The following is a 9,395-nucleotide window of genomic DNA, read 5'->3' as shown; positions in this document are numbered from 1 at the left end:
ATGAATCTGGGAATCGCTTGGCACTTTTGGATTTATAATCAAAGGCTAGCGACAACCAATGTTTATTCACTCAACTCACTCAAATAAATAGAATTGTTTAAAATTGTTTTAAGATTTTATCCGGAAATTTTTCCTTGGGTATTAAAGCTTGAAACTCAAATTATATACTTGCTGGGCATTTTTGGCTCACTCTTGCTTTGTAAATTCTTATTTCTGCCAGAAACAGATAAGGATAAAAGTGAATAGTTTTGATAGACAGCAGAAGTTAGAGAAATCTCCGCTGTGAGAGGTTGAAGAAGTTAGAAGAATATGACAAGAGCATTAGTACAAATGTATTTCAACTTGTATTTTAGTTGTGGTAAGTTGTAGAAGATTAGATTCTTGTTTCATACAATAACCTGTAAACGATCCGGATTAAAGGGGTTATTTGTTTATTGTTTTATTTTAGGTAAGATTGTTTAGTGACACCAAATCTCGACCCCAGATTTGGGTTGTTACAAGAGATGCTAGAGAGAGAGACTGGAGAGTAAGCAGGAGAGAGGGAGAAAAGTGTGAGAGAGATGGAGTTGGAGAGATAAGGAGACAAGCCCACTTGCCCTTATCTGATTTATTTACTCCGAAAATTCTGAATTCGCACCGACACATAACAATTTAACGAATAACTTACGAGTGGAAATAACTCGAAAACCCTCAAAAATAATTTTAAAAATCTCTGAATAATTAGGGATTAATAAAATTTCCAGAATTTTTAAATTATTTTTGAAACAAAAATCAGACCCGCATTTGACATTTAAACGAAATAATGCGTAGGTAAATTTAATCCCAAAAATTACCAAAATAATTTTAAAATTCTCGGAATATTCTAAACTTAATAAAATATGAATTTCGTAATTTTTGAGATGTTTTTGAATTTAATATTGAATTTACACTTAAATGAAATCAGAAAATCATTCAGGAATAAATAATCAATAAATTATGGATTTCTAAATTTTATAATTTCCCAAAAATAATTATTGTAATTATAAAATCATAAAAATAATTTTAGAGACCAGCCAAATATTTATGAAAATAAATCCGTCATAAAACCACTTTTAAAAGTAAAATAAAATAATAGGGCTCAATAATTAATTACGCGAACAACCCTGTACACCACAAATCACCCACATACAATAGTAAAATAACACATAGCTAAAAGAAGCTATACAGATGATTTATTTATTTAATAATTTCATAAACACACATTTAAATAATAAGAAAATATACGAGTCGTTATATTTAGCATTAGGGCATAAAAAATTAAAAATTAATTGAACGAATCTAGTATACCCTATAACTCCTGATGTATCTGCTCTCCTAGCAATTATAAATTGAAGTATATTATTACCAAAAGTCAAAATTTCCAGACTAAAGGAGAGAGTACCCAATTTTTAGAGAAGTAGTTGAAAGAGCATCAATATTTGATGTTTTATTCAAGAAACACCTGTTGATTCAGTCAAAGAAGAAATTCCACTATCTCTTCAATTTTGTCCCTGTCAGCTTGCCAATGGTTGTGATTTCACCTTTATAGCTTAGTGTCCTTAGTATATCAAACAGTTGCTCAGTTGCATAGTTATCAAGAGTACCATCACATGCAGGAAGTCTTAAGGCTTGAACCAAGACATCAGGATCAACTTCTATTAGGACGAAAACACGCGCTAATATTTGTGGTGCCCCAATATCCGGGGTCAAGGATCTAGGAGGCCACGCCATCTTGAATGCTATATAACTCTCATCTCGTATCACAATATATAAATACTCACACTTTTACAACCCTACACTTATCACACACACACTTATAGGTTATTGTCTTGGAAATGAACCATTCATTACTAGAGTAAATCAATCCACAAAGTGATAGTTATTACAACCCAAAAGTAATTAAGTCTTACCGCGGAAATAACCTTTAACTAAGGTGAGTCCGTCGGCCAAATATTCGTTTCTTATTCATTATCTTATATAAGTCATACTTATAAATAAGCCGGACTAAAAACAACTGAAAACCAATCTAGCTTATTCGATCTACCTAAGGTACAACACTAAACATCCTACGGAACAACTGGTCGTTTCCTACCCGTTTCCTGGCTATGAGTTTCATGATAGGCATCTTCATTCAATGTTGTGTTGTGTCAATTTAAGAAAACATGTGTGAGCTATAATGCCCAGCATAATAATGTATATTATGAAATGACTATATGATAAACTCAAGTATAATGCTATATATGATAAATGCGTTTTATTAAAAATAGTTTTCCTTGGTGATACACACCTTCTTTTGAAAACAATTCTTTATTGATTTATTATCCCACGAGTACCTTAATGGTAAACCGAACACCTAGGCTTGGGTTACGGTATTGCATCACAATTCCAATTGAAAAAATTTAGGACATTCACTGGAGCCACTGCATACGATGATCAGTCATACTACGGAAATAGTAACCTTTTCTACATGTAGAGGGACGACTTCCTTACTCCCGGTTGTCACCCTAGCCGCATTCGGGCTTTATATGCTTCCCCATTCCACCCGGGTATGTTTTGCATACTTCGTATATCCCTCAGTACACATGGTACCTTCTCATACGGAAAATTTATATGGCAGTCTCCCTAGTCCACGAAGTACTGGATCTCTACCCCTCCTTTGTCCTTTTAAGAATCCTATTATATACTTGGAATCATCGAACTATATCGAAGTTCCCCAAGCGTTTTGCTTGTTGATAGGCACAACTCATCTCATATATATATATATGTACTTCTGAAAGTTTTCGGAGGAAGTACTAAGGATGTGAGTTGACCGTTGTCAACAAATAAATAAATAAGGGGGAGAGTTTCCTTTGAAACTATATTCAAAATATTTAAAATTAGTCGAGATAATACTCTCCGACGATCTGAAATTATTCGAATGATTTTCCGAAAATCAGAAAGTATTTTAAATCAGGGTTTATGATTTTTAAATCATATTAAATCATTTGATAAATAATTATTAATTAAATAATAATCCTTAAATAATTAATCCTTGAATAATTATACTTTAAAAGAATATTTGAAATAATATTCCTCAACTAGTTTAGGTTTAGATAATTAAAGAAATCTTTAATAATTAATCGAGTTTGAAATAAATAATTATTAGAGAATAATTCTCCTATTTTAGATGAATAAATGAATTAATATCCATCATTCGGGTATTTAAATATAGTTGAGGGAATATGATTTTTGAAAATCGTTTTAATAAAAGTTTGAGTTATTTAATATTTTGCAAGTGGACGTCGAGTCCCTTGGAACACAACTACTACGGACTTTAATCATCCTAAAATATCACCGGAATGATTCCCGAGTTTTTATTTTAAAATCCCGACCGACTCTCGGTCTTATAATTATATATCACGCTTATGGTGGCGTTAACATTCTACGACATATTCATATCGTACAACATCGCTACCTTATGCGAAAACTCAATTACTCAGTATCATGGCAAGCATGATATTTATGCCAATGATAATAAAACAATTTTTTCACAATACAACAGTATATGGAGTTGAATTCGTAAACTTGCATGGGCATTTCGACTTGGAGGATGCTCTAGGGTCCGCTCGAAAATCTATAACCATAAACATAAACCGTTTCGTTAGATCCCGTTCTAATTTACGGTGACTCGTAATCATATGCTACTTATTATTCATTCTCTCACTTATTTTACCCTATTATTCCTTTAAGTACTTATTCATGTCACGGTCGCTTCCTTTTCGAAGTACCTTATGTCCGTTTATATTTTTATCGTCGGCTCCGCTTATGAATTCTAACGACTTTCTAATTGCGCGGTCTTGCTTTCAATATTTTTATAAAATTGAAATATCATTATTTTCACTTGAAATTTTTATAGAAGTTAAGGAACTCTATTTAATACTCTCTGTAAAAATTTCATGATTTATGAACATTTTAAGTCGATCATTTCTATTTCCAAAATTCATAATTCGTAGCAGTTTTTGTAGCGTAAATCCCTTTTAGTAAAACGGTCATAACTTTGGATCCGTAAATCGGAATCAAGCGATTCAAGCGCCTAAACGATCCTTATAATATTGTCTATCATAATCAAGTGTTATTTTTCAAGAAACTATAGTTTACGTCTCCGGTACTTTCTACAGAAACTTAATGTTTGTGTTTTGTTCGGTTTAGCGAGATTGCGATTATGATTCGAGTTTCGTTTACGCCTTAAATCTCTATACTACCACCAACAATCATCAAATCATCATAACCAAACTAGCTACTATCAAGAACATCATGTTATTGAGGCAACAATAATCAACCTTAGAACTAATTAATCTAAACATCAAGATTACAACAAACTATTCATCAAAACTAAGTTTACAATTATGTTCCAAAAGATTCTTAAACTTAAACCTTAAATAAAGACGGGTCAAGGATTTATACCTTTATTGAAAGCTTGAGATGTGTTCTTGATGATGGTGAAGTCTTGGGAGTGCTTGGTAGGGTTTTGGAACCTAAATCAACCATTAAAACAAGAAACCAAAGAAAAGTTACTATTCATACTATTCATTATCATCTTTCTTGAATTTTTTTCACCCATCAAAACTTGATAAAATGAGCTTAAAAATTTATCTTACCTTAGTTTAGTATGTATGAATCTTGAGAATTAATGGAGGATTTTTTCCATGAATAGAACTTGGAGTTTTGAAATTGATTTCTTGTTTGTTTTTGTGTTTGGCCGAATGGGAGGGTTTGCGAGAGAGAGAGATTTTGTGTTGTTGCTTGGATGCTTCTTGGAGAAGTGATGAGTTTGTGTGTATATCTCATCCTAATTATGCATATCTAACACATATCTTTGCTAGCTTGCACAAATTCAAAGCTAGGATATTAGCTAAGTACCCCCTTGTACTATTCATGGTTACTATTTGCTAGCTTAGGTGATCATCCCTACCTAGATTAGGTTACTATATGTTAACCTAGCCATAATTATACCTTTGCATCATAGCAGTGAACTTGCGATTGTAGAAATGCGATCCCTCATCACTGATTATGACTCTTGGAGTTCTAAATCTTGTGAATATCTGCTTATGAAGAAAATTAAGCACTACCTTCGCATCATTTGTCGGCAAAGCCTTGACTTCAACCCATTTCGAAACATAATCAACCACCAACAAGATATACTGATTATTATAGGATGAGACAAATGGCCCCATGAAGTCAATTCCCCAAATATTGAAGACTTCAACCTCGAGAAGCACATTAAGAGGCATCTCATCCCTCTTGGACATATTACCCACACGCTGGCATCGATCACACTTCAAAACAAATTGATGTGCATCCTTAAATAATATAAGTCAGAACAATCCCGCTTGAAGGATACGAACTGTTGTCTTTTCTCCACCATAGTGGCCTCCATACGCAGTCAATGTCAATCTCGCAAGATCCCCCCATTTTGCGGTATAGAATACATCTCCTGATGATTTGGTCAGCTCCTTGCCGAAACAAGAATGGCTCATCCCACATGTACCACTTCACCTCATAAAGAAACTTCATACTTTGTGCAGAAGACAAGTCTGGAGGCATGATATTACTCACAAGGTAGTTCACAGTGTCTGCAAACCACGGTTTTTCGTCTTGCACCCCAAACAACTGCTCATCGGGAAAAGACTTATTTATCAATATCTTATCCTGTGAAGTTACACTTGGATCTTCTAAACGAGAGAGATGATCAGCGACTTGGTTCTCAGTGCCCTTTCTGTCCTTGATCTTCAACTCAAATTCTTGAAATAAAAGAACCCAACGAATCAATCTAGGCTTCGATTCCTTCTTAGAGACGAGATAGCGAATTGCAGCGTGATCAGTGAAAACTGTCACCTTTATCCCAAGCAAATAAGATTGAAACTTCTCAAAACCGTAGACAATGGCTAAGAGTTCTTTCTCAGTAGTAGTATAGTTCAGTTGAGCACCATTGAGGGTTTTACTAGCATAGTAGACCACATGAAATATGTTGTTCTTTCTCTGTCCAAGCACTACTCCAACTGCATAGTCACTTGCATCGCACATCATCTTAAAAGGCTCATCCCAATTAGGTGCAGTTATGACCGGTGCCGTGATTAAACTCTTCTTTAAAATCTCAAAAGTAGCAAGAAACTAATCATCAAACTTGAAAGAAACATCTTTCTCTAGGAGATTGCACAAGGGTTTAGAGATTTTTGAAAAGTACTTGATGAATCGCCGATAGAAACCCGCATGACCAAGAAAGCTGCGAACTCCCTTAACATAAATTGATGGAGGAAGGTTTTTGATAACTCTCACCTTGGCTTTGTCCATCTCAAGACCTTTACTAGAGACCTTGTGCCCAAGAATAATGCCGTGTCGCACCATAAAATGACATTTTTCCCAGTTGAGAACTAGATTGGTCTCCACACACCTTTTAAGAACGGCGCCAAGATTTTGCAAGCATTCATCAAAAGAATCCCCAAACACAGAGAAATCGTCCATGAACACCTCCACATTATGACCAATCATATCAGAGAAGATAGCCATCATGCATCTCTGAAATATGGCAGGTGCTCCACACAACCCAAAAGAAACTCTTTTAAACGAAAAAGTACCAAACGAACAAGTGAAGGTAGTCTTTTCCTGATCTTCTTGAGCAATGCAAATTTGATTATAACCCAAATAGCCATCCAAAAGACAGTAGTACTTATGCCCAAACATCTGATTAATAAACAGAAGAGGGAAGTGATCCTTCCTCGTGGCCTTGTTCAGCTTCCTGTAATCCATGCAAACTCTCCACCCCATGACTGTTCGAGTAGGAATGAGCTCATTCTTCTCACTAGCAACAATTGTGATGCCTCTTTTCTTCGGCACACACTGAACTGGGCTCACCCAAGAACTGTCAGAAATGGGATAGATGATCCCTGCATCTAGCCATTTGAGAATTTCCTTCTTCACAAGCTCTTTCATGATCAGATTAAGCATCTCTGTTGCTCAACCATCGGCTTACTTCCTTCCTCTAGCAAAATCTTATGCATATAATAAGAAGGGCTAATTCCCTTGATATCTGCTATAGTCCATCCAATTGCCGATTTGAACTCTCTCAGAATTCTTAAGAGCTTTTCCTCAGCACTACCTAAATGGTCAGATGCAATAATAATAGGAAAAGTAGATGCATCACCTAGAAAAGCATACCTTGAGTGTTCAGGAAATGGTTTAAGCTCAAGTGTAGGAGCTTCCTGAATAGAAGGCTTGAGGCGCTTTGGAGATTTGTTCAACTCCTCCAGTCCAAGAGATTCAAAGGGCATATCCAGCCTTCATTTCCAGGGAGAAGCATTCAGATATTGTAACTGCTCATCACCTTCATCATCTTCACTATCTGAATTCCCCAACAAGGCCTTCTCTAAGGCATCAGACCTTAGTATTTGATCAAGTTCTGAAGTAATCACAGAATCGACCAACTCCACTTTTAAGAACTCCTCATTTTTAGTTGGGAATTTCATTGCATTAAAAACATTGAACGTCACATCCTGATTCAACACTCGCATAGTAAGTTTACCCTTCTGCACATCAATCAAGGTTCGACCAGTAGCTAAGAATTATCTTCCCAAGATTATGGGAATCTTATTATCCTCCTCGAAATCAAGAATTACAAAATCAGCAGGGAAGATGAGTGTAACCACCTTGACCAAGACATCCTCCACAATGCCTCGTGGATATGTAATAGAACGATTGGCCAACTGCAAGGTCATATAAGTAGGCTTTGGATCAGGTAAGTCCAACTTCTTGAAGATTGACAAGGGCATCAGATTGATGCTCGCTCCCAAGTCACATAAGCATTTATCAAATGACACTTTTCCAATGGTGCAAAGAATAGTGAAGCTTCCAGGATCTTTAAGCTTCGGAGGCAACTTCTATTGCAGCACAACACTACATTCTTCCATGAGAGCAACTGTCTCTAAGTCATCAAGCTTCACTTTCCGAGAGAGAATACATTTCAAAAAATTTGCATAACTAGGCATCTGTTCAAGAGCTTCAGTGAAAGGTATATTGATATTGAGTTTCTTGAACACCTCCAGAAACTTCTCAAACTGCTTATCCAGCTTTTTTCTTCTACAGCCTCTTAGGAAAAGGAGGTGGAGGATAGATTTCCCCCCCCGTATTACCCTCAGGAGGAGTGTGAACAATAGTCTTCCTTGGTTCCACTTCTGTTTCCTTCTGCACTACTTCCTCAGCCACATCTTCATCTTCCAAAACTTGAGATTTTTCGAGATTTGCAACCTTCCCATACCTCAATGTAATTGCCTTAACCTACTCCTTAGCTTCCCTCTTTCCTGGTACTTCAGTGTCAGTAGGGAGTGCACCAGGTTGACGATTTAGCAAGGCATTGACAATTTGCCCAATTTGATTTTCTAAGGTCTTGATAGAAACCGCTTGGCTCTTGCAATTGAGCCTAAAGTACTCCAATTCAGATTTCTCATTAGACTGTTGCAGCTGGAGTTGTTGTCTTGGTGCATATTGTGGTTGCTGAAAACCAGGAGGGTTGTATTGTTTTGCTGCATACTGCTGATAATCCTACTGAACCGCATTCTGAGTATTGCTCCAGCTGAAGTTAGGATGATTGCGGTTGTTGGGATGATAGGTGGCTGGGACAGGCTGCTGCGATCTCTAAAAGTTGCTCACGAACTGAGCTGATTCACTAGAAATGGCACACGATCAATCTCATGGGCACCAACACAAAGCTCATAGACCCTAGTGATCTGATTAACTCCATAATTAGACATAGAATCCACCTTCATCGTCAAAGCCTTAAGCTGGGTAGCTATAGCAGTAGCTGTATCCAACTCCATAATTCCTGCTACCTTACCCTGAGATAGTCTCTGAGTAGGATTCTGGTATTCATTAGCAGCCATCAGTTCAATTAATTCATAAGCTTCATCGTAGCTTTTAGCCCACAAGGCTCCTCCTGATGCTACATCAAGCATGGGTCTAGAAATAGCACCCAAACCATTATAGAAACAGTTAATGATCATCCAGTAGGCATCCAATAATGAGGACACTTCCTAAGCATTTCCTTATATCGATCCCAAGTCTCACATAAAGATTCTCCAGATTGCTGAGCAAATTGAGTAAGTGCATTTCTGATTGCAGTTGTCTTCACCATAGGAAAGAATTTAGTTAAAAACTTTTGAGCAAGATCCTCCCATTTGGTGATAGACCCTGGTGGTAGAGAATGTAACCAGCACTTAGCTTTATCCCGCAGAGAGAATGGAAAAAGCCTCAACTTAATAGCATTTTCAGAAACTCCATTGAACTTGAAAGTGTCGCAGATCTCGATGAAATCTCTGATGTGCATATTGGGGTCTTCTGTCGGAGAA

At 36.4% G+C, this 9,395-nt stretch overlaps 1 non-coding gene across 1 annotated transcript; it reads left to right on the top strand.

Moving 5' to 3' along the window:
- Positions 1–9,059: 9,059 nt before the first annotated feature.
- Positions 9,060–9,164, top strand: LOC141681434 (small nucleolar RNA R71). Its single transcript, XR_012558868.1, has one exon. It is a non-coding gene; the product is annotated as a small nucleolar RNA R71 (small nucleolar RNA).
- The last annotated feature ends 231 nt before the right edge of the window (positions 9,165–9,395 follow it).

The sequence above is a fragment of the Apium graveolens genome, chromosome 8 (assembly GCF_009905375.1).
Source record: "Apium graveolens cultivar Ventura chromosome 8, ASM990537v1, whole genome shotgun sequence".
NCBI classification, from domain to species: domain Eukaryota; kingdom Viridiplantae; phylum Streptophyta; class Magnoliopsida; order Apiales; family Apiaceae; genus Apium; species Apium graveolens.
This window is presented reverse-complemented; position numbering and strand designations above follow the sequence as displayed.